Source organism: Blennius ocellaris (assembly GCF_963422515.1).
Source record: "Blennius ocellaris genome assembly, chromosome: 3".
Classification (NCBI taxonomy): Eukaryota; Metazoa; Chordata; class Actinopteri; order Blenniiformes; family Blenniidae; genus Blennius; species Blennius ocellaris.
In genome coordinates this window covers 24,421,058-24,443,779 of record NC_137652.1, presented here as the reverse complement: position 1 = coordinate 24,443,779, position 22,722 = coordinate 24,421,058, and positions in this window count along the sequence as shown.

The following is a 22,722-nucleotide window of genomic DNA, read 5'->3' as shown; positions in this document are numbered from 1 at the left end:
TCCTACTATAATTCTTTTCAGCTGTATCAGCCTATGAAAATACAACAGAACACAGGAAAAGAAGGATTGATTTGGTACATGATGGAGGATGATTTGAAGTTTGCCAGGTTTTTGCTTTCGCACGGTCACAATAAGAGTGACTAAGTCAAGGTTTTTATTTTTTTTAAGAGTACAAGTATCTCTACCAAAGAGAGGTCGGGTTTTTTTCTGTGTTGATAGATGTCTTCCATGAATGTCTCACTAGTGACCACTGATGCTATTCTGTCATCTTGAAATAACACTGGAGTGGCACTCTGCCCCCACCTCCTGTGGCACTGATGTCTCTATTGTGCGCTACAATCTATTTTTTTCGGTCATCACTTTCTGACGGAGCCATTTTTCGTTCACCTTTTCCACTGTTACGGTTGTGGGAAAGAGCCTTTGCAGCATTTGTCACCTGCTGTGGATATTTTTGTTTGCTTGGACAAGACGAGCGAGTGAGAAAAAGACAAATAAATATATTTTCATTATGGATTGTGTTGAGCAGTACTGGTACTTTTCTGTTCCCAAGAAATTGTCAGTAATTTCTCACTTTCAATTCCTTATTAAATCATTTAATTTTCACTGCAGTGAACACTGTGATGTTTTTGTTGTTGTTGTTGTTTTTGTTTAACATTTCTACAAAATACATGTCACATTTATAATTTGTAGTTTTTATTTTTTGCAAAATTTGTAGAGATATACAAGCATAAACATGTGAGTTCTGTTTGTTTATGGGCTCTGGAAGTTCAACTGGCAGTATTTTTAGCCACTTTAGCAGCAGGAGACATCAACCCAGCGGGTAGAAAACTGTGGCCTGTGGTGGTTACGTTTGTGCCAGCAAAGAAACAGACTCCTGAAATCCACATTTCAATTGTCAGCTTGCACACTTTGTGCTATTAGTTGATTTTATATCTCATCTTTGAGTTCTCTATATAAGTAATCGCTAAACATGTTGATGAATGAAGATGTGTAAATATGTTTGGCTCAGAATAACAAGACACGTCCTTTACCGTAGATTCAGAGATATTAAATAGATTGTTGCTTAAGCTCTTAATGTTGATTTAAGCTTTTGTATATTTTTTTAAAGGAGTATATTTATACATTATTGCACTGTGCACACAAAATGATGTGAATACATGCTCCTACCTCTACTTCCATGTCAAACTGGTGACACTTAATCTCAATATGTCTATCAATAGGTAAATTGGAACATCGATTAATGATATCTCCAAACATGATATTGGTTGCTCAGTTTGTGAATGATTGTGAAATCTGCTGGAAATTGGGAATCAGAACTCGAAACGGCCTCATTTTGTGTGTCTTATCAATCTGGCAATTTGGAAGTTTCTCAACAGAAATGATTGAAATCCCATTTGGAGCATGAATGAGCATATAACTACAAGGATTTTTTTTTTTTCCTCAGTTACTCTGAGAACCTATTAGGCAGAATAGAACAGAAATATTTGATCAATCTCAGCAGAAATGCTAATAATATACTAAGTTCTTCATGGTCACTTTGATCACAACATATTATCCCCGTATAAAGCCTCTCGACCTCACAGACCCATTCAGCCTCAGCACACCATTTGTACCACAAGTGAGTCCAATCCGATCAAATAATTAGAAACGGCCATTAAAACCGTCAATATCACTTTATCCATGATCTGTATGGAGAGCAGATCACAGCTAACAATTGGTAAATCAGCATGAAACACACGGACAGATCACCAGTTAACCAACAGGCAAACAAAAGACAAATACACAAATATTCTAAATCACAGCCCTGTAGTAAGAAACAACAGTACCGGACCTCATTTATCCCACACACCGTAAAACTCACAGCTCACCTCTGTGAGATGGATCGGACTGCTCTGTCTCTTGAGTGGGAATCAATTCCTTCCTCTAAACCTTGGTTTCAGTTCACAGTTGAAATAACCCTCTAAACATTCTCCATTTGTCCATAATTTGGCTTTTTTTTGGGGTGATTTCACCGTGATGTTCGACAGAACCTTGTGAGGAAACCAGACACTAAAGAAAACTGTTACCATTTACAGCTGTTTATCGGTTTGATGAGCATTTGTTTTCCACTCCGACTTTTGATGGAGGCAGCAGACTGATGACTTCCGGTGGAAAATACATCACGCTGTTGCACCTCATAAACTCTCCTTTCATGACCGCGTGTCAATCAATCAATCCGACTTCATTTCAGGCAGGTTAGCGCAATTTCAAAGGCTGACCAAGTGATTGATGATACATGAAAATGAGAGTGACAAGACAAGTATGGAAAGGCATTAAAAAGGTTTATTGAGAGTAATTAGTTGGATAAAACTGGATTTAAAATAACTTTATGGAGAAAAATATTAAAATGAGAAAGGCGAGCCAACTCTCATGCTGACAAGCAAATAAAGTTTAATGAAGCAGAATCAAATATCATAAATATATGAATGCTGCAGAGATGAATGAGACATTGAAAATGCTGAAAACATTAAAATGGCTACAACACTGAATTGCTTGTCAACTTTACTCTGGAGGTATACCTGAAACTGCTGCACGTCTGCATGGGACATTTCACCCAATCAATGTATGTGTATACGGAAAAACATGTAATAAAAACATGAAGTCAAAACTGTGTGTATGATTTTGAGGCCTCTTTCACAGAAAATGGGCACAGGTGATGTTTTTATGCCTATATGATTGCCTGAAGCTACAAGTTGGGATTATTATTGATCGCAACCGAGCCAACTGGATCTCACTGATCAGATTTGCTCTTGTTCAAACAATCTTGGGTTTTTTTGTTTGTTTTTTTTTCTTGTCAGAATGGGCACCATAGGTTCCTTTACATTCGTAGAGTGACAAATAATCAAACAATTGTTTTTTTTGTCTACACAAGTTTCATGCCCACTCTGTTCTCTCACACACTTGTGAGGTAAGGAAGACAATTTTTTCCCCGCTTGTTTGCTCGTTTTACAATTTGATGGCCACTGTAGGTTCTCTCTCACACTTTTAAGATAAAGATCTATTTACAAATATTTGATCAAAAAATAACTAGGAATTTACACAAGTTTCACGGGCATTGCTGGTTTTCTCACACACACAAAGTTGAGGAATAAAATAATGGCCTTTGATTGCATTTCCACAAGTTTAAATAGCAACCACAGAATATTACCAATCACATACTGGTTTGTCTTGCATTTACACAAGTTGTGTGGCCACCGTAGTTTCTCACACACAAAATTTTAAATTGTATTTAATTTATTTTTTGTATGTTTTTCTCCACACATGTCAGGGTTTGTGAACTCAATTGCACGGCAGACAAGAAGCTCAGTTCGAAAGCGTTTTAATTTTCAAAAACCCAGCAGAAGCAAAGTCAGGCAGTCCAAGATCAAAACCAGAGCAGGCAATGGAGGAGGAAATCCAGGAGGCGAGGTCGGGCAGGCTGACGGTCAAAACCAGTGCAGGTGATTGAGGAGAAAATCCAGGAGGCAAAGTCGGGCGGGCGGGCAGGCAGGCAGAAGGTCAAAAACACACGAAGGCAACACGAAGGGAAAAAGGCGGGTACGAATGGTGTAAGAACTCAGACGAACTGGCAACAGAAGCTGGAAGAGAGGGAACTAAATACACACTAATGACAACGACAGACAGCTGTGATCAGGGAGGTGGAAGCAGGAGTGCACAGGGGCGGAGCAAAGGGGAACACAGGAGGGGAGGAGATCATGACACATGTAGAGTGACGAGGAATATCAAATGTTTCCTTTTTGTATTGACATGGCCACCATATGTTCTCTCGCACATATTTTGCTCTTTTTTCATTTGCTTACAGGCTGCTGCATCACTACTTGTCACTGCATCTTTACAGCAACCTCAAAGCGTCTGCAACCTCTCTGTATGAGGAAGCGGCTGGTGAACAGACACTTGAAGCCTTTTTGTTTTTATTTTACCAACTGTAATGAATTCTCAGGAATAAAATCAATTAAAGGAAATTCAATAATCAGCAGAAATCCAAGACCCAGCTGGTAATGTAACTACTTTTGATAATATAAAAAAAAACAAACAAAAAAACAAAGTTTGAATAAATTAATTGTATCTGCTCTCTCTTGAAGCATGTGCCATCTTTTTTTTTTTTTCAGACAGAGCATTTTTCTTTTTGGAATAAAACTCAGTAGGATTTGCACCATGTGTCTCCCAATGGGGGGATGCTACAGGCTTTTTTTTTTTTCAGGATTCAGTCTTCAAAATACAATTTTATTAAGATCAATACACCAACTGCTGTTGCTGGGGTACCTGTTTATCGCTGAAGTGTCAATCATGTCTAATTTATCTCCATTAATAGCATCCTTGAAACAGATAAGGGGGTGTTGCCCAGTGCAATTATGATGAGAGTACAACACATCCCGCTTGATGGTTATTTCATAGAAAAGTGTAATGGCGTCCTATTTGAGCATTCTCTAATGTAAACTATAACCCTGCAGGAAAATAAACAGAGATTGCACTTCAAACAGACAGCAGCAGAAGGAAGTGTCTGTGTATTCTCATATTCCTTTAGAAACAATAAACGCCGTCTTTTAACTTTCAAACTCTCCACGGTGGCATGGCAGCCACTCACTCGACTTGGGCGAGGCAAGGATCTTTGAAGGAGAGCGAGAGGAACCGAAAGAGACAGCTTCTGAAAATAAACATTCCTCCTGAGATATCCAGTGTTTTTGTGTCTATGTATCATTTTGATGACAACAATTCCTTTGACTGTGGGGGTGTGTGTGTTCTTGCTTTCCTTTGTTTGTGGGGCTTGAAATCAAGAGGACCACCACAATAGTGGGGACCAAAATCTAAGAGCTCACAATGTTTTACAGTCATTTGAAGATTAAAATTATTCTTTGAGTCGAGTCAAGGTTGTGATTCGGTCGAGGAAGTTTGCTTTCATGGTCAATGTCAGGGTGGTCGGAAATGCATTGTCTCAAACAGTGAGGCTTTATGTTTGTATGTGGTTGTATGTGTGTCTGGCTGTGTTTTATCCGCAATTTGGGATTATTAATCTCTCAACACACATTATGGGGACTTGTATGGAATATGTGGCGCTTAATTTATTCTAATGTTAGTAACTAAATGAGATTAAGCCATTAGATTAACTGTAGTTATTTTCTGATTATGCAAGTCCCTCAAGACTCAAATGTATGTGTATGATTTAAGAACTGTTGTGGGGCCTTGAACTTGCTTACACGCTCACATTAAACAATCATGTTTAGAAAATATGTTTAAAATCAGACAATGACAATATGTTAGAGTTAATGGGCAAGTTGACAAATGGGCAAGTTGACATATTCAGAAACACCCAGATGTCTTCCTGTAACCTTAGGAACTAAAAATAATAAACAAATTAAACTGAGAAAGCTGCAACTTGTGCAAGATCTCTCCTACACAAAACATATGACACGAGAAGAAGAAAAAAACTAAAAAAATAACACAGGCTGGGAGTCATGACACTTTGGAGGCAAATATTATTGTTATTGTACATCCTGAGCATGTGCCGAACTAATTACTATGGCTGTGGTGTGCATGTGCAGTAGCAAGGTTTTTGTCGCCTACATGTGAGTAGTCATCGTGTAAATGGACACCCAAAATGCATTTGAATTTATTTTTTTTTGAGGAAACAGGGCTTAAGTTGTATAATTTCTTTCTTTCTCTCTTTTTTTTTTAACTTGAAAAAGCTTCTAAAGTTACAAAACATTTTTAAAATCACACCAAATGAATTCAATTGTCCAATTTCCAAGTATTTATATGAGTACACCATAAAAAGTTAAGGGCAGGAGAGTAAAACTTGTTAGATTGGAGTAAATAAATGCAATGTGATGAGAATGTGTCTATGTTTTGTAATTTTTAACTGTCGTGAGGACATCTTTTGACAAATTGTCAATTGTCAGGTTTGATGAGTTCCACTTTCTCCCAAGCTAACTTGGATAAAGCTGTTAGAGAAGATGGATGGACAGAGTTATTGCTGAGTTTTGAATTGGTATGCAAAAACTGATTATAAATCAATGCAATGCCACGAAACATCAAGGTGTGTGCATATTTGAGACATATTGTGGAATTAAATATGTGTAATTGCATTATGAGGATTTTAGTTTGGATACATGTTGCGGCTGAACTAAAAGGGGTTAAGCTTGTGATGAAGGTTAGATTAGGAAAGTACTAATTATGTATAGAATAAAATCAAGACGGCTGGAGATTGATCTAAGTCAGTGCAATGGCGCCTTGAGTGATATAAACAAAGCTGAATATTGCACACTGCAGTGCAATATTCAGTGGCTATGTGATCAAATTGTACATCTCTATTAATAAATCCTTTTTGAAGTACACATCTCGATTTGTACTTTATGTAGAGAAACCAATTCTCTTCAACTTGAATTAATCTATACTGTTATTGGTGCATTATTAAACTTTAATGGTTTGCTTGGAAAAAAAAGAAAAAAGGCTGAGTTCCCTTTGTCTCAGCGGTGTGAATAGTTAGCACGGCTCTTCAAGGACGAGCCGGGTGTATAAAACTTGCCCCTGGGCTCTTTTTCATTCAAAATGGTGCGCACACTCATTGGTGCGCCATCATTCAATCACGCCATGGCACACGCTATGTAAACACGCTATGTAAACAACTCCTTCAAGTATTGCAGGCGATTGCATTGAAGCAGGCTCAACACTTGCCGTTATCAGTTTTAAGTGTACATCAACATTCAAGAGATTTTTTTCCAAAGCAGTTCATGATAGATGTTCTCAGTTGCAGTAACATCTGCTTCAATAGTGTGAATAATTCAAGACCTCATCGACTGAGAGCAAGTGAGTAAGGCAATTACTTTTTTGACAGATGTCACCTGATACAAACAGAAAAGCACTTAAAAACTGACATTAAGTGCTGACAGCTTTTAAGGGTGAATAGCGGAATGGACATTTTAAGTTATTCTGATGGACTGCTTCATATTTCAAATAACTTTTGTGTGTGTGTGTGTGGGGTGGGGGGGGGGATTCAGACAACGACAAACACCATGTGCACTGTAGCAGAAATTATGATCTTGGACGCTTTGCTGAGAAAAATAGGGGATCTTTCAAAGACGACGAATATGGATTTAGTCATTTCCACTCCCACCTGTTTAATATCACGTTCTTATGAAATACTCTTCATGATTATCTTGTTACGCTTTTTTTTTTTTTTTCGGAGATTGACTCATTCATTCATTGGTTTTGCTGCCCATCCAATAATCTTTCCCCTACTGACTGCTTGGCCTTTAAATCATGTCCATGAAGATCACAGGATCGTAACGAGGGACCTCGGTGATGGAGGCCAATACCAACTGGAAACATGCTTTTTTTCCTGCCAAGAACATGGACAGAGCTCCCACTATCACCAAATAACAAAGTCCCAATGCTTTGTCCTAGCCATGACACATATGCAGACGAGCTGGGCGAAATCCCAGTGCCTCCCGAGTGACCCTGCAAAGATGTAAAGCCTTGTCCACCAATAAAAAATTGACAAGAAGGAATATAGAGCTGTGTTTCTGGATCTGAGGAGGCTTCCGGGATGCTGGCAAAAGCTTTCCAAGCATTTTGATATTCTAATAACTGGTGCAAGCCCTCTGGCCCCACTTTATTGAGAATGGGAGCCAATGCCTCTTTACAGACGCGGCTCCTAACCTCCGTGCATGATTGAAGAGGTGCGTTATTTCAGACGCTTTAACAATGTGGAGGAAACTTTAGCATTGCACGGAAAATCTCATGCACATTAGGTGCCGCGCCACTGAGGAGCCACTCACTAAACGACTGTCAGAGATAACGCTGAGGCTTCAAATCCCTGACTCCTACACTGACGACATGTTGATTTGGCTCAAAGTGCTCGAACCAAAAACTCAAAATCCCGATCAGCACTTCTTGTCCCCCGCTGAACACAGGCACTGCTTTCCCCTCCTGACAGATCTGACAGTTTGTAAGAACTTCCTCCTGGCAAAATCAGAAATCTGTGTCCACGGTCTTCCTAGAACCCCATTAAAACACCTGTGTTTCTGCAACTGTGACCACCAAACCTATAGCCCTTTTAGCGTAACTATATCTGTCCATTGCTTCACTGCTGAAGCCCAACAGCCAGTTGTTAGGATGCGTCTACAACTCGTGCATCAGACAATTTTTATAAGCCTAAAGACTCCACAACTTTGAAAGCCACAAAGGATCGTGTAGTGGCCACCTATGATCTGGACTAAATTTGGCAAAATCTATTAGCTAGGAAAGAAGCTCCAAATATAATGGTCATTTCTGTTAACTAAAGGAACTGAGAAAGCTAAATTTAATCCATTTTTACCTCAAGCTAAGTACTGATGAATGAATATCCACACCTCCTGCCTCTCAGGCCAAAATAATATGAAATACAGAACATAGTGCTGATTTGCTAAAATAAACGTCTTTTAGCAGCATGCTACAAGTTCACCATCACTGCATGTTGTCGGATTGTACAGTCAATCTGAAGTATATGAAAGTTGATCATTATTACTTTGCTCAAGGTTTTCCTGTGTCAGCTGCACTTATGAAACAGTATTGTGTTCTTTACAATGGCAAGAGGAGAAGTGGCAGTGAAGATGAAAACTCTTATGAATATGAATCTGCCAAAAGTAGATTGCTAAGAGATTAATTAGTTGAGAAAATACATTGGGAAAAAAAGAAATTGAAAAAAATTGGAAAAAAAAAAAAAAAGTCCCCCATAGCACCATGTAACACATTAAGAAATACTTAATACATAGGTGGTGGACGGCGCTAATGTTTAGGATTGACAATAAAGCTTCAGAAATGAGAATAGAATAAAAATTGCCACGCTTAATAATGATTCTAATAACAATAGACTGGTTTTTATTCTTTACTGCCACAGGGTGTGATTAGTAAGAAAATGGTAGCTAACAAAATGCCATATCACGGGGGAGGGGGGGGGGGGGGGTGGATCCTTTACACCGAAAATGCCAAGGACGCCAAAGCATCAATTTGCCTCGTCTAATAAACCAACATCCCACCATTTAACAATACAATACATTGCTTCACATCAGAGCTGAGATCTGCATGGCATTCATTAAAAAGAACCTTGAAGGATTTGGAAGATATCTACTTGCATTGAGGAGCGAGACAGAGGATGGTGGAGGGTTAGAGTAGCAGAAAGTTTCCTGATCTCGGATGAGTGGCTCACCCTACTATACTTTGAAAATCCCTGCCTAAGAAAAGAACTGAAGTTGGTTAAAAAAAAAAAAAATAAAAAAAAAAGTGAGTTGTACTTGCAGAAAGGTCTTGACTGTCTCCATCAACATTACTGCCACTTCCCAAACTCCACATGGCTTTGATGTGCAAGGTCCGCCAAACATTTTGAAGTCTGTGTGACACAGCATCAAAGCATGTTTTGTGTCTGAGCCAAGCTGCCAATGGCTGTGTTGTGTTCACCTGTCCTTGACAGCATGCAGGTGTCAAAACAGGGGGAGAGGCTCACTTAAAGATAAGCCCGAGCATCATACGGAAATGTTGGCTCGAATGGAAGCGAGAGAGAGAGAGAAATGAAGACAAACAGAGGGAGATAGATTCAGTCGAGATGAAACGAGGATAACATGCAGGTGACAGCGACGCCAGAAGCTACTGCTGAGGTCTGCTGCAGAGCTGAATGACAGGAAGAGGGAGTAACTCAGGATGACCACCTTTTTAAAGAGACTCAACATAACAGATGATGTTCCCGAAAATTTCAGGATATTTTACGAGGTCACAGTAAATGGAAAGTTATTCCAGGATTTATTTATCTAGTTTCTCTGAGTAAAAAAAATTGTGATGTTTGTATCCAATTCTCTTTATATATGACTGTCTTAGTATATACAAAGGAGTATTATTGTTGTTTGGTGTAATTGTAGACTGAGCTTATCTGTTTGGCACTGTTTACACTTTATCAAGTGCAATTGTGCAACTTTGCATTTTGGATGTACATTTAGGCAACTTGCATGCACACCACACAGTATATAGTTCATCAGCATGTGCATGAGTAGATGGACAATAACAATGTTTCCCTCAAGAATGTCATGACTCCCAATCCATATTCTCCTGGTACTTGTTAGTTTTATAGTCCTCGAATAGCAATCCAACACTGTTGTCTGTCCATACGAATGTATGTGTTCTAATAATGTTAATGTTCATAGAGTATTGCTCTGTACATATGTGTATGTGATTTCATCACAAAAACAAACACTCAGTGTTCAAGTCATCACCACAGTCCATCACATAAAGAGAAACCACCACCACACACACTCCTATTCAGACCTAAGGACAATATCCTATTTAACATTGGAGGAGGAAACCAAAGCAGTCATGTTGAAACAAACACATGCACAGGGAGAACATGCAGACACTCACCTAAGGCCACACTTTCACTGGGTTATTCTCTATGAGGAGAGAGTACAAACAGCACCACTTCGGTACATCAGTAATGTTGCTCTCTGATGTGGCATAACGTTCTAACATGATATTCTCATATCAGGATGACGCAAATCTTTCAACATAAATACATTTTTAATGGACCTCACTGGTGTTTAACCTGCACTGGTGTCTAACCTGCCCCTCAGTGACACGCTGCACCTCCGTTTCCCCCACAACCTCATGCACCTTGGGTTTGCTTTTCATCATCTCCTCAAGCAGAGCTGTGTGCGTGTCATATGAAAAGGTGAAAAGGGGGGGGACGGACTGAATGCATGCTGGTTGAGAGGAAATTTATTTCTCAGTATACTACCTATCTGATAGTCCCTGTAACCATAGCAACAGGTGGCAGACTAAGAACTCTCCTTTTGTAACAGGTTGCACTGGCTCGGTTGAGGATATGTCAGAATACTTTTCCGTATAGTGTGATGCTGAAGGGTTTATGCTGCAAGACTTCGTAAGCACCAAACCCTCTCAAAGTAATACATCACATTCTTGAGAGTGGAAGTTATTTATATACTATCAATTGAGCTGTAAGTAAGTTCTTGGTTCCTTCCAAATAAGAAAAAAAAAAAATTTCAACTTATTTTTCATTCATATTCATTTCATCACATTATATTTTCATTTACTCCACAGAAAGTCCATTGATAGGCTGAACTATTTTTTATCGGAGGTTTGATTATAAATTACATGGTTCTTGTAATGAAATGGAAATAATAATGAAACATGTCCCTATAATCACATCTAACTCACGAAGATTCCCAGGCACCAACTTGCTAATAAAGTTTGTGTTTAGGGCTTATTATCAAATGTCTGCTTTCTAACACAGTAAACAAAGATGGAAAACATTTATGCAGACAATATATCTGATTGACAACAGGTTACTTTGAGTATCTGTTTATGATGAAGACAGAAGCGGTTTTGAAGTAGTGGGTCCGAACAGTTTTACCCACAGATGGCTTCTGAGGCAACATTTACATGACAATATTTCAAGTGAAACTGCATCATCTTTGCATTTTTGTTTCAGAAAATGGCAGAAATGCTGCAGATGATGTAGTTTTCGTATTAGACCACCAACTCGTTTCTAAATTCTGCTTCAAGTTTCTCTGAGCAAATCTACTTTTAATAACTGCTGGGCTGTCCCGAGCCCCATATTGAGAACTACTTCTTTCAATCATTTAAGAGCAAAGCATTTCCACAAACCTCCTAAAAAGTCACTTTCACCTCAGAATTCCAGATGAGAACATCGATAAAATGGAAAAAGTGTGATTGTAACATCATTATGATAAAAATTGAAATTAACCTACAACAGAGGTATGACCTCTTATGAGAACATGCTTTTCTCGATAGCTTGCTTCTGTCCATCCTGAATCCAAATCTTTTAAAACATGTGTTGCATTCCAGATACAAATCCGACCATCACAGTCAAAAATGCTTTTTAAAGTGTTGGTGGACAATTTGTTCTTTTTCTACAATTTCAAAAGAAACAATTAGTATACTCCATGCCACAATACAATATTGGTTTTCAGAAAGAAATCAGCTAAATATAATGTACGGGACACTCAGTAATTGCTGCTTTGGACATCATGGATGATTGGGTACCACTCAAGCTGGACTCTTTGGATTTGTCATGTCACATAATAACCATGTTCAGCAGATTTCAGAGGACCTTCTAACCATTCTAATTGTGTCTTCCACTGAAATTGCACTTGATTAAAAATCAAATATGACTTGTTTGAAGCTACTAAAGGAACATACTTTTATCTTATCATGTGTGTCTCTCTATAGTCTTAAAATTATTATTTGTTTTCCCTGATGAAGTAGACGTTCAATAAATATTCTAGATCTGGACCAGGAGTGGTGTGACAGCCGGCTTGACATAAGTCAACCAGAAATCCCAACTATCAAGAAGTACACTAAAATGTAGGGACGTTCAAGTAGTTGTCTGGAGCCTGTTTGGGATTCAGTGTGTTGCTCAAAGATATTTTGATTTATTGGGGATCGAACCTTCAATCTCCCTCTTCATTTACAACAACATTTTCTCATTTGTACATTATAGATGATTCTAATACAGGAAGAATGTTAATTATAATCAATTATTTATTTTTTTTTACCCTAAATTCAATGGCATTAACTGTCCACATGCTTCGATTTCATCATTGGCTGATATTGGTTGACCCTTTCCTTACTTTTCCTTTCTACAAACAACTTCCATACAACATTTTACAAACATTTTCAAATGCAGCTTTTCCAAAATGTGGCCTACTGCACATGGGCGCTGCGATTGCAGTCAATAGTAATTTTTTTCTCTACATGTGTGAGTGTTTCTACAATCAAAATTGGTTCCAGTATGTTTGTGCAGAATATAACAAGACCTTTGAACAAAAAAAGTGTAAATTGACTGTACCATGTACTGGATCACGTACAGAGATCTCTTTTTTCCCTTTTTCTTGTGTACACCAGATACTGAGTGGGTCTATATTATTAAGAAAAGCTGTTTAAAGGAGCTTGGATGTTTGAATGCACATTTCCATCGATTCTGGCATTTACGTCGTTATCAAAACTTTGCCATTTCAAGTCGATCGTCGTTGTGTAAACAGATCCTCAGAGTTTAAGCATCAAAAAGTTAAAAGAAAGACCGAGGCGCTCTTGGTTTAGGATTCAACACCGGGTTCACCCCACTTCCCCTTTTCTGCTCAGAAATGTCTGGTACAAATCTATATGTAAGGTCTGACCTTCATTTGACATTTAAAAACTAACTTCAAGCGTTTTGAGAATATTACACACCTCTGTTCCACTCTTTCTGATGTAAAGAACCAGGCCTGTGCTTTTATCTTTTTTGAGGCTGGATCTCTAAAGTGGCCCATTCTGTCTGATGCTAACAGGCGTCTTATGATAAAAAAAAAAAAAAAAAATACAGCTTCTTCAATTCACACTACTGAAGAAGAGTTTCAAGCAGTTATTTCTCCAGAGCAAAAATTAAAAAGTGAACCAAAAATACTGCGTCACAAATGTAAAATATGATTACAAATGGTAAATTGAGGTTATTCAATGTTCCTGAAAAATAAGTCATAAATCAAAGCAAAAAAATAAAAAGTTTAAAGCTGAAACAATGCCAGTATTGATCAGACAAAGAGAAAGTTTTGTCTGAGAGTATGTTCTGATTGTTACAAAGTGGACGATGCAGTGGTCCGCAGCGGGATCCATAAACACGAGCGAGCGAATACTCAGCAGGCAGATATACACTGAGTACACACACACACACACACACACACACACACACACACACACACACACACACACACACACACACACACACACACACACACACACACACACACACACACACACGCAGGCACTCTGAGATCTGTCCGCAGCACATGAAAAGGGGTCCTTTCTGCTGAGTAACAGGGGAGGTGGTGGCCACCCCACTGCCTCATTGATTTATCCAACAGCCTGCTCCTGTTTAAAGCCCAGCTGTCTCTATCAACACACACAGACACCCGTAGAATGTGGCCATGCTCACGCACACACACACACACACACACACACACACACACACACACACACACACACACACACACACACACACACACACACACACACACACACACACACACACACACACACACACACTAATGTTCTGCCATACACATGCTGTCACTCGTTGATATCCTGCCAACTGCTACTTCTGCCACTCTACCCGATCGCTACCGAGTCTGGCCATGCGCCAGAGGTGCGTGTGTTGGTGGGGACGGGGAGAGGGAATCTGGAGCCCATTTGCTGTTAATATCTGCCGGGCATTATCTGGACTTCCCGCTGACTCTGTTTATTATGGTTCCACAAACACACATGGGCGCTGCTGACCCATCACTGCTGCCGACGGTCAATCTGATGGCTGAAATCTGAGGCGACTCTGACTCGTTTCATGTGCACGCTGCCGATATTAAATTCCGGCGAGGTTTTTTTTTCCTTTTCCTTTTATCCCTCGCTCATGTTTTAAGATTCTTTATTTTTCAAGTAGACATGGCTTCATTTTCATACTTAAAGATGTTTATTGAGGCCTGAGCTGTGGCAGAAACACCCTGCTTGCATCCACCCACAGGGAATAAGCAATCAACAAATATTATGAAATATTATCATGTTAAATATGAAGCCCTGTGGCAATGGTAACCTACAGGAACATATTCCTTTTCCATATTTAGATGCCAGGTTAGCGCTAATCGTGTTATGAGGATGCAAGATCGCCAAGGTTGCTCAATTATACATTCTCCCCTGCCTTTCATTCGTTCTGCCACCTCTTTCTCTCTTTCTTCACCTCTACCCCGTCACACAGATTATGCTCTCTCCGTCTATCCTCGGTGGAGAGGCAGAAATCACACGCTAAGCTTTGAACATGAAAGGCGAAGCAGAAAAACAACAACAAGGACAACAGATCTCTGCATGCGTCTAAGTGAGTTTGTGTATTTCTGCGGTGCATGTAGGCTTTTTACTCACCGTGGAGTCTCCCTAGTCTAACATGTACGCATATGTAAGATGTCGTTTGGATGTGTGTGTGTGTGTGTGTGTGTGTTTGGGGGGGGGGGGGGGGGTTAGCTTTCATGCTTTGCATTTACCTGTGGGTTTCTCCATGTCTCATGCAGATACGAGAGCTTTCATGTGTGTTTCTGTAGGAAAACATTTTTAGACATTTTCACAGACAAACTATCATCTGTCTTTTAAGGCGCGTTAAGTGTTGCTGTCAAGTCATTAAAACTTTGGTTCTGCTCAGCACGAGTCTCAATCCCCATCACAATAAAACTTTTTTTAGAATGGCACCCCAGTCGCGTCCCTTAAAAGTTCACATTTGCAAGTTCAAAGTGAGCCCAAAGAGTGTGAGTCGCTCTCTGTGTACAGTGAAAACATGCAGCTCTGTCTTTGAACCCATTTTTAGGCTTGAAATATTGACTCCTTTATATGTGTAAATAAATACTTTTAACCCTGAGGTGTTTTTGAACTTAATTTTATAGTTAAAGTCACTTTGAAGGTCTTAATAAGGACATACATGAAGCCTTCTGTCAAATTTTTTTTTTTCGTTTGGGTCTCTGGGAAGCTTACAAATGGAGAGAAATGGCGCAGAACCACTAGCAGCCATTAGGGATGCACCGATCAACATGTTTTCACTTCCGATCTGATCCCGATACCTGAATTTGGATATCTGCCGATACTGATACTATTCCAATACCAGTACAAACTATTTTTGTTCAGTTTGAACAATGTGGGGGTCTGTATCAGGTCATCATCTCTTAATAAACTTGTTCGATCTTTAAAACCTCATAATCACATTATTACCGTAATCCCAAGTGACATTCTTTAGCAATGCAGCACAAACAGCAATTTGTCCAGCTATAATGTAGCGCAAACAATTGGAACTATTTTCACTGAGCTTTGCGTGTGGTAGGGGGAGGCTGCACATAGGTGTGAATCACCTGCAATAGTGTGGAGGAGCTGTTTTTCATTGTTTTGATGCCGCGGTCAGTGATGTTCTCCTCTGAGCCATTTTTAAAATGGCGATGTCTGGCAGCAGAGAGGCCGCCTTGCTTTACCTCATTGATGTGTTACTTTGTGGTGTTTTGAGCGAAAAATACATCCAAACAGTGACATGTTGAATGTTCATGAAAAGTTGGATAGCCAGGCTGCTCTGTTCACTCGCTGCAAACTGTGGAATGGATTTCCTGACTCATTACTCGGCGTCTCATTGAAACCCGCCTCCGTTCAGGAAATCCATCCCACATTTTGCAGCCAGCGAGCAGAGCAGACGGCAGAGTAAACTTGTGGAGTCATTGCAGCAGACCATAAAGCACAGACATGGCTCATGGATTGGAAATTTCCACAGGTTGGATTGGGAATTTCCAATCCGTGAATTACGTTGGTATGGAACCCGATACAGATACTGGATCGGATTGGCCCCATCCCTAGAAGCCATCATGTCAGGATTGGTGGAGGGCAGGATTCAAACGCCAACGAGGTCGGGATGTAAAGTTGGAAATGAAGTTTATTTAAGTCTCCCCAACGGATCGGCAATCCGGAGCGAGGGGTCGTAGGAGCAGAGACGGGCGTCACGGAGACGGGATCTTCCGAGCAGGACGGAGCGGTGCACACCGGGACTGCAGGGGGGAACAAACGAAGGTCAGAACACTTGGAAGCTTCCAAACACGAAGCGATCAGACTCATAACAAAGGTACGAGGGGCAGAGTCAAGGTACCGCAGAGTAAACGTACCGATCTTGCGATGAGAGCCTGGGATCCCAGTCCTTAAATACTGGCTTCCCTCATTCGCTTCAGGTGTGCATCCTACTCCGTCTGCTCCGCATACACTCACACACGCCCACACACACACAAAAACCAAAACACAGCCGGAGACATCTGCGAACTGTGACACATCAGGGGCAGTGTTGAGAATTGAAGTCACAATTCTTTCTCAGTATCAACATAAAGTGACCTCCTGCAGTGATTTTCCACAACATTTATATCTGGTTTTGTGCATATATGAGCCTTTTACACCATTTAAATACCTATTATACATTAAAATCAAGCAAAGACTGACCAAAAACACAATTTTTGGGGGATAGGAGACACTATAATATACATCTATTCTTTTTCACTTTCCACTTCATTGTTTGGAAGAAAAACAAAGCTAAAGCCAATTATGGTCACTTGTCCGATAAAGTTAATATATTCTGCTTCTGGACCATGGATACTCAAGCCGATCTCACCAAAGATAGAGCACCGTCTGAATGAGATTTGATGACATGCTGAATGTAAAAAGCTCACAATGTAATTTTGACAGTAACAGTGGAGAAAATCATAACCCAGCTAAATGTTGGACAGAATAACACTTGCCATCAAATGACACTCAGTGGGCTGTCAGTTAAAATGAGCCACAAGATGAAGGACCGAGGCAGATAAAGAGCACTGTGCACACAGCCAGAGCAGGTGAAACTGTGTTCTTTTCTTCTACTGACACAATCAGATTGGAAAAAAGCCACAAGACTTCAGTGTGAAGTCCAAGTCTGTATTTAGACGCAAGAATAGGTCATGAAGTTGCATGGCCCCAGCTGACATACAATCGGCTCCGTTTGAAATTACATACCTGAGCTCACTCCATTTCAGCTTTCCCAAGTAAGACTGGAATAGTATTATCTGCTGGGTAGCCGAGTTTGAGCCATGGCTGTTAAAATAAAATGGCAGTACTGTCTATGTGTTTTTTCCTGCCTATGTACTGACCCCTCTTCAGAAGGAACTGACGCTGTATTCCCTTTGTAAATTACACTGACAGCTGAAGTAAAAAATCAACAGCAACCATGACTTTCAATGGGCCGGCGTTGGTGATATATCATCAGCTCTTTCACAGTCTCTCTCCTTTCCTTTTATTTTTCGACTATGATTTTCCTTCTTCGCTTTTTCTTCTCAGAATTTGCTCTCTTCCTCAGTAAAGCAGGATAAAAGCTACTCTTGTGTGACTTGGCCGAGGCACCGCAGCAGGAAGAAAAGAGAGCAAATGAACAGAGTACAAGGGAAAATATGGATTTATTGGTATTGGGGCGCGTCCCGCTGTCATCTCTGGACACGTCAGTGTCGTCAAGTTTAATTTATTATACTGTTCAAGTGGGGCCAGTTTTGGTTTTACATCTAGTATCAATCATTTGCGAGGTGGTTGTCATTTGGGGTTCATGCGGGCACTCCCACATGTACACATGTCATAAACACATACCTTTACACACAAAGGCTGCTTTGAGAGTGAAAGTCTGGGCTGCGAACAACCATCCATCAAACCTGTAAAATAGCAATAGAAGCAACACTGAACTGATATGTACAACATCTTGCAATATCTGCAATCCCTCAGAGTATACAGACAATCAGCAGTCACTGGCAACAAAGTAGCCTCTCCAAATGCAACGGGGCTGCCTGGAAAGCCTCTCCCGCTGTTGAATCGAGCTGATTCGTCCCACACTAGCAGTCAAAGGCAAATTTAGAAGAAACGTTACTTACATTTTGGCATTTGGCACTGAAAGAAATCAAATGATCTATTTGGTGACGTTGATGAAGCCGTTGGTTTCTGGATTAAATACGTTACGTTTTGTATTATATTTAGGAGGGAAAAAAATGCACAAAAAGATAGGGATGGGAATATCAAGAAGAGGCAAAATGTATTACGTAAAACACCAGCAACTTAATCAGTCCAGGTATTTGAACCAGCAGAGTTAGCCCAATGGTGCTCTATAGTTTATCTGCTCACTGGGTCCAGGAGGAGTTTACTCCGAGCCGTGTTACATGCCAAGGAGTTTTGGGGCTCACACACCAGCGATACTACATGCTAAACATGATTCAAGTATGACTGATACTCATTAGCAGTGAGCTGGAACATGTGGTGGCACTGAGCGAGCTCGGCCCCCAGGTCTACAGTCTGAAGTATGCATAGGGCACTGCATAGATAAACACTGCACACGGCACTATCTGTACTGTAGACACAGTAGTACATTAACACAGCGGCTGTGCTGAGGTGATTTGAGGGAAAGCAAAGCCTTTGTGTATTGCGTGGGTATGGAGTATACATTAGGCTTATTGGCATTTAATAAGTACTCATATCTATCATAGCTCATAGCTATGAATGAGTACTCGTTCTTTAAAAAACTGGTATCTGTGCCTCCCGACAAAAAAAAAAAAAAAAGTATTTTAACTTATCAACCACTGCAAACCTGAGGATGGCCTGGTGGAAAGCTCGTCTCCGTTCAGTCCGTTCAGGCTCACTTGGGAGAAAAACTGCTGCAAGATTTGATCAAATACATGGACAATATCAAACTGCCCAAGAAGAGAGGAACCTTCACTGAGTGTTGTATTGGGATGTTGAATGTCTCTCTGCTTACTGGAGGAAAGGAAATGGTCCTACCAACTGGATCAGAAGGAGAAGATCTGTCAAGATTTTGGTCATGTGGGCAGATCGCCAACATGCTTTCTTCATTGTTATTTAGAATTTTATGAGAACTCACAGATAAATGAAGGATCGATTGAAGGATAAAAACATTTTTTTTCAATTAAAACATATTTATTGAACTTGATACAATTCACAGTGTTAAGTTTAATTAGTATGCGGAAAGTTTGACATCTCGCAAGCTACATGTAAAAAACATTCATATTAAATGAACAGTGTCTATTGAGCACATTTGGACAAAATATCCCAAAACACGTGTGTCTACTCTTCAAATATTTTAATAAATCCAGCATCCAATGTAAAATTACTATTTGTGCATTAAAAAGCAGTGAATTCTCCTAGCGGCACTGTCTTTACTGTCAGGAAATATCTTTTACATATCCATAGGTAAGGATTAATTTCCTTTTTGACTGGTAGTAAGCTGTATCTGGTTATACTATTCACATTCTACAAAGCTGAGATCAACAGACAACACCACAATTGCAATGTCCAATCTGTCAGTCAGTCTGCCCCCTGCCAGTCACTGGTACGTCTGACTGCTGCCAGCTCTGTAAATCATATATGTATATTTATCAGAGCTGCCCAAACGTCAAGCTGCTCTAGGACATGGTGTTTGATATCGCCTAACAGGGACATGTGGATTAAACACTTTGGAGATGTACAGTGGTTTATATTGTAGTAATAATGCATGTCATGATGAAATCTTCAAAATGAAAATCAGAAATTGGTAAAGGGGAAAATTGTACAGATGAATTTGTCCACACAACAGTTGGACATCAGGGGAGAAAAAATATGAAGACACAAAGGAGCCCAATATGCAAAAGACAGGTAAAGGTACTATAAATTCCACAGTGAGACGGCCATTAACACTTGATAAGTGATAACACAGGAGATGTGTGAATTATGACTGATATTTCTTTTGTTATTATGACGATCTGGTTAAGAAGAGAACAATCAAAAACATGCCAAAGGAACTGTTGCCAGCTGTGCTTTGGATAAGTGGTGATGGGATGAAGGACAGCAACATAAGCTGACCCCAGTATAAAGGCATTGTTTTACTTTGGGTGGTTTTTTTTAAACACATTAACCCCCCAGACTGCTCCCGAGAAGCTGCCAGATTTGAAGCTGTGCACAATGTTCCCTCTCCAGTAGCTCTTGGATGAAACCCATGCAGCCTGACAGTGTCAAGACTCCCCTTTCTAAGGCTGAGTATCAATTTTGTCACGTTGGCATCCGGGCCTTGAGTCATGCCATATGCTTACAGTGGAGCTTGTTTTGACATTTGAGGTGTCACAGCATGAAGGATAAGCCGTGCCGCATGAAAGCTTGTGATAAGCGTCATTTGTCTTGGTCTTTTAAGCCCAACGACTAAGAGGCGGAAGTTTCTAATTAACTCACGGCAACAGGTAGCGATGTAACCGCGCCGCTTCTTTATATAACTGGAGTAACACGCTCGACGCACAGATGGTGCTAACAATATCAGCGTCCCAGCTGGTTGACATCTGTTGGGCTGCTGTGGAAGTGAAGTGATGGAGCAAACTACTCTTATGGCCTGCCAACACAGTTACTGCACCCATCAAAAGTACAGTGCCACCAGACAACACATCTACTGACAACAGAACTGCTATATCGTTGCCATTGTGGTCCTTTAGATTTACTTCATATTCTACATCTGTCCTAGTCCTTCTAAGAAGATGTTAGTTATTAATGAACCTGACAAGCTAGTATTTAGCTTGTGGGAAGAAGCAGAACATACAAACAATACACAGAAAATCTTATAGAAATATTAACCTATCTTTTAAGAAGAGTGCGCCATTTGTCCACAATACAAACATTTGGCTATAACCTTTAACCTTCCCAATTTCTTTGCATTCCTTCCGACAACACATGGATAAATAATTGCACCACACGATGTGTGTGTTGCTTGAGTTCATGCGTTTTTTTAAACAGTGCAACAAAGCATGCCACTTCTGCTTAGAATGTGTTGTTTTGCAGATAACACATGATTGTGTAGGAATGTAGTGGTCGGTAATTGAATACTTCAGATAAATCAAGAAATTATTGAATTGTGAAATATGTGATTTTGATTCATTTTGAATATTTTAACTGAATTTATTAAATATGAAATAAATGAAACTGTGTTTTGTTTTACTAATTAAAAAATAGAGAAAAATGTACTGAAAATATATCAAACCCACCCTATTGTTAAAGGTTTCCACTTGATTAAATATGTGTCTTCCAACTGTTATATTCTTAATTTAATCAATAGAAAATCATAAAGGCAAGTAGTCAGGCTGAATAGGGGATTTGTTGAAACTTACTGTGATATTTTTTTAAATGTTTAAATGTATCGCAACAATAAATACATGCAGTACACTAGAATCCGAGAAGTTCAGTTTTTCATTCAGCTGGGCACAATGCGTGGCTGCACAAGCAATGACAATAAAATTCCATGAGGGTCACAGAGTGATTTTACAAGAGGACAAAAAAACAACAACCTTGGAACAGGCGAGTTAAAAGTTAAAAGCAACTGCAAAAAAGCAAAAAAGCAAAATAAAAAAAAAAAATCAGAGGAAAAAGGTCCCACTTTGTTTGGATTCCACTTGTGAGACAAGGGAAATCACAACCCTCCATCCTCCGCGGTGGCGTTCATTGTCAAAGAGTAAAAAAGCTCCAGAAAATAAAAACACTGTGCAAGGCAAACAGGCACATGCAGAAAAGACGTCAGCTTGAGGAGGAACAATGCAGATCTGCCCTGGCCGTGAAACAACGGACCAGCTTGTCACCCTTCCACAGATGATTGAGGGGATATGAGGGTTTGACAGCGCTCTACAGGAGTTTGAGCATTTGGAGAAAGCTTACGCCCCCGTGTTTCCTAGGAGACAATATGGGTTTATGGGGTACCAGAGACAAACTCAGTATATCAAGAACTACGGGCGAGCGCATGCATTCGGGACGTTCCGTTCGACGGTCACCACAATGGCTCCTTGTGAGACCTGTTTGATTTTGCCCAAGTTTTACACCATATATGCCCTTTTTTGGCTCGACCTGAGCAAGTATGGCTTCGGGACCTCACTCAGTGGTGGTCCACGTGTGATGAGATTCAAACCAGCAAGCGAGACGTGATCAAATATAGCATTTCCTACAGATTTCCACACAACCATGTGCAATATTAAACAAAAAAAACAAAAAAAATCATGACTGGAGGGCAATGGCATAAGTATAAGAGTAGATAAGAAATACAAATAATATGAAATGGGGAATAAAAAC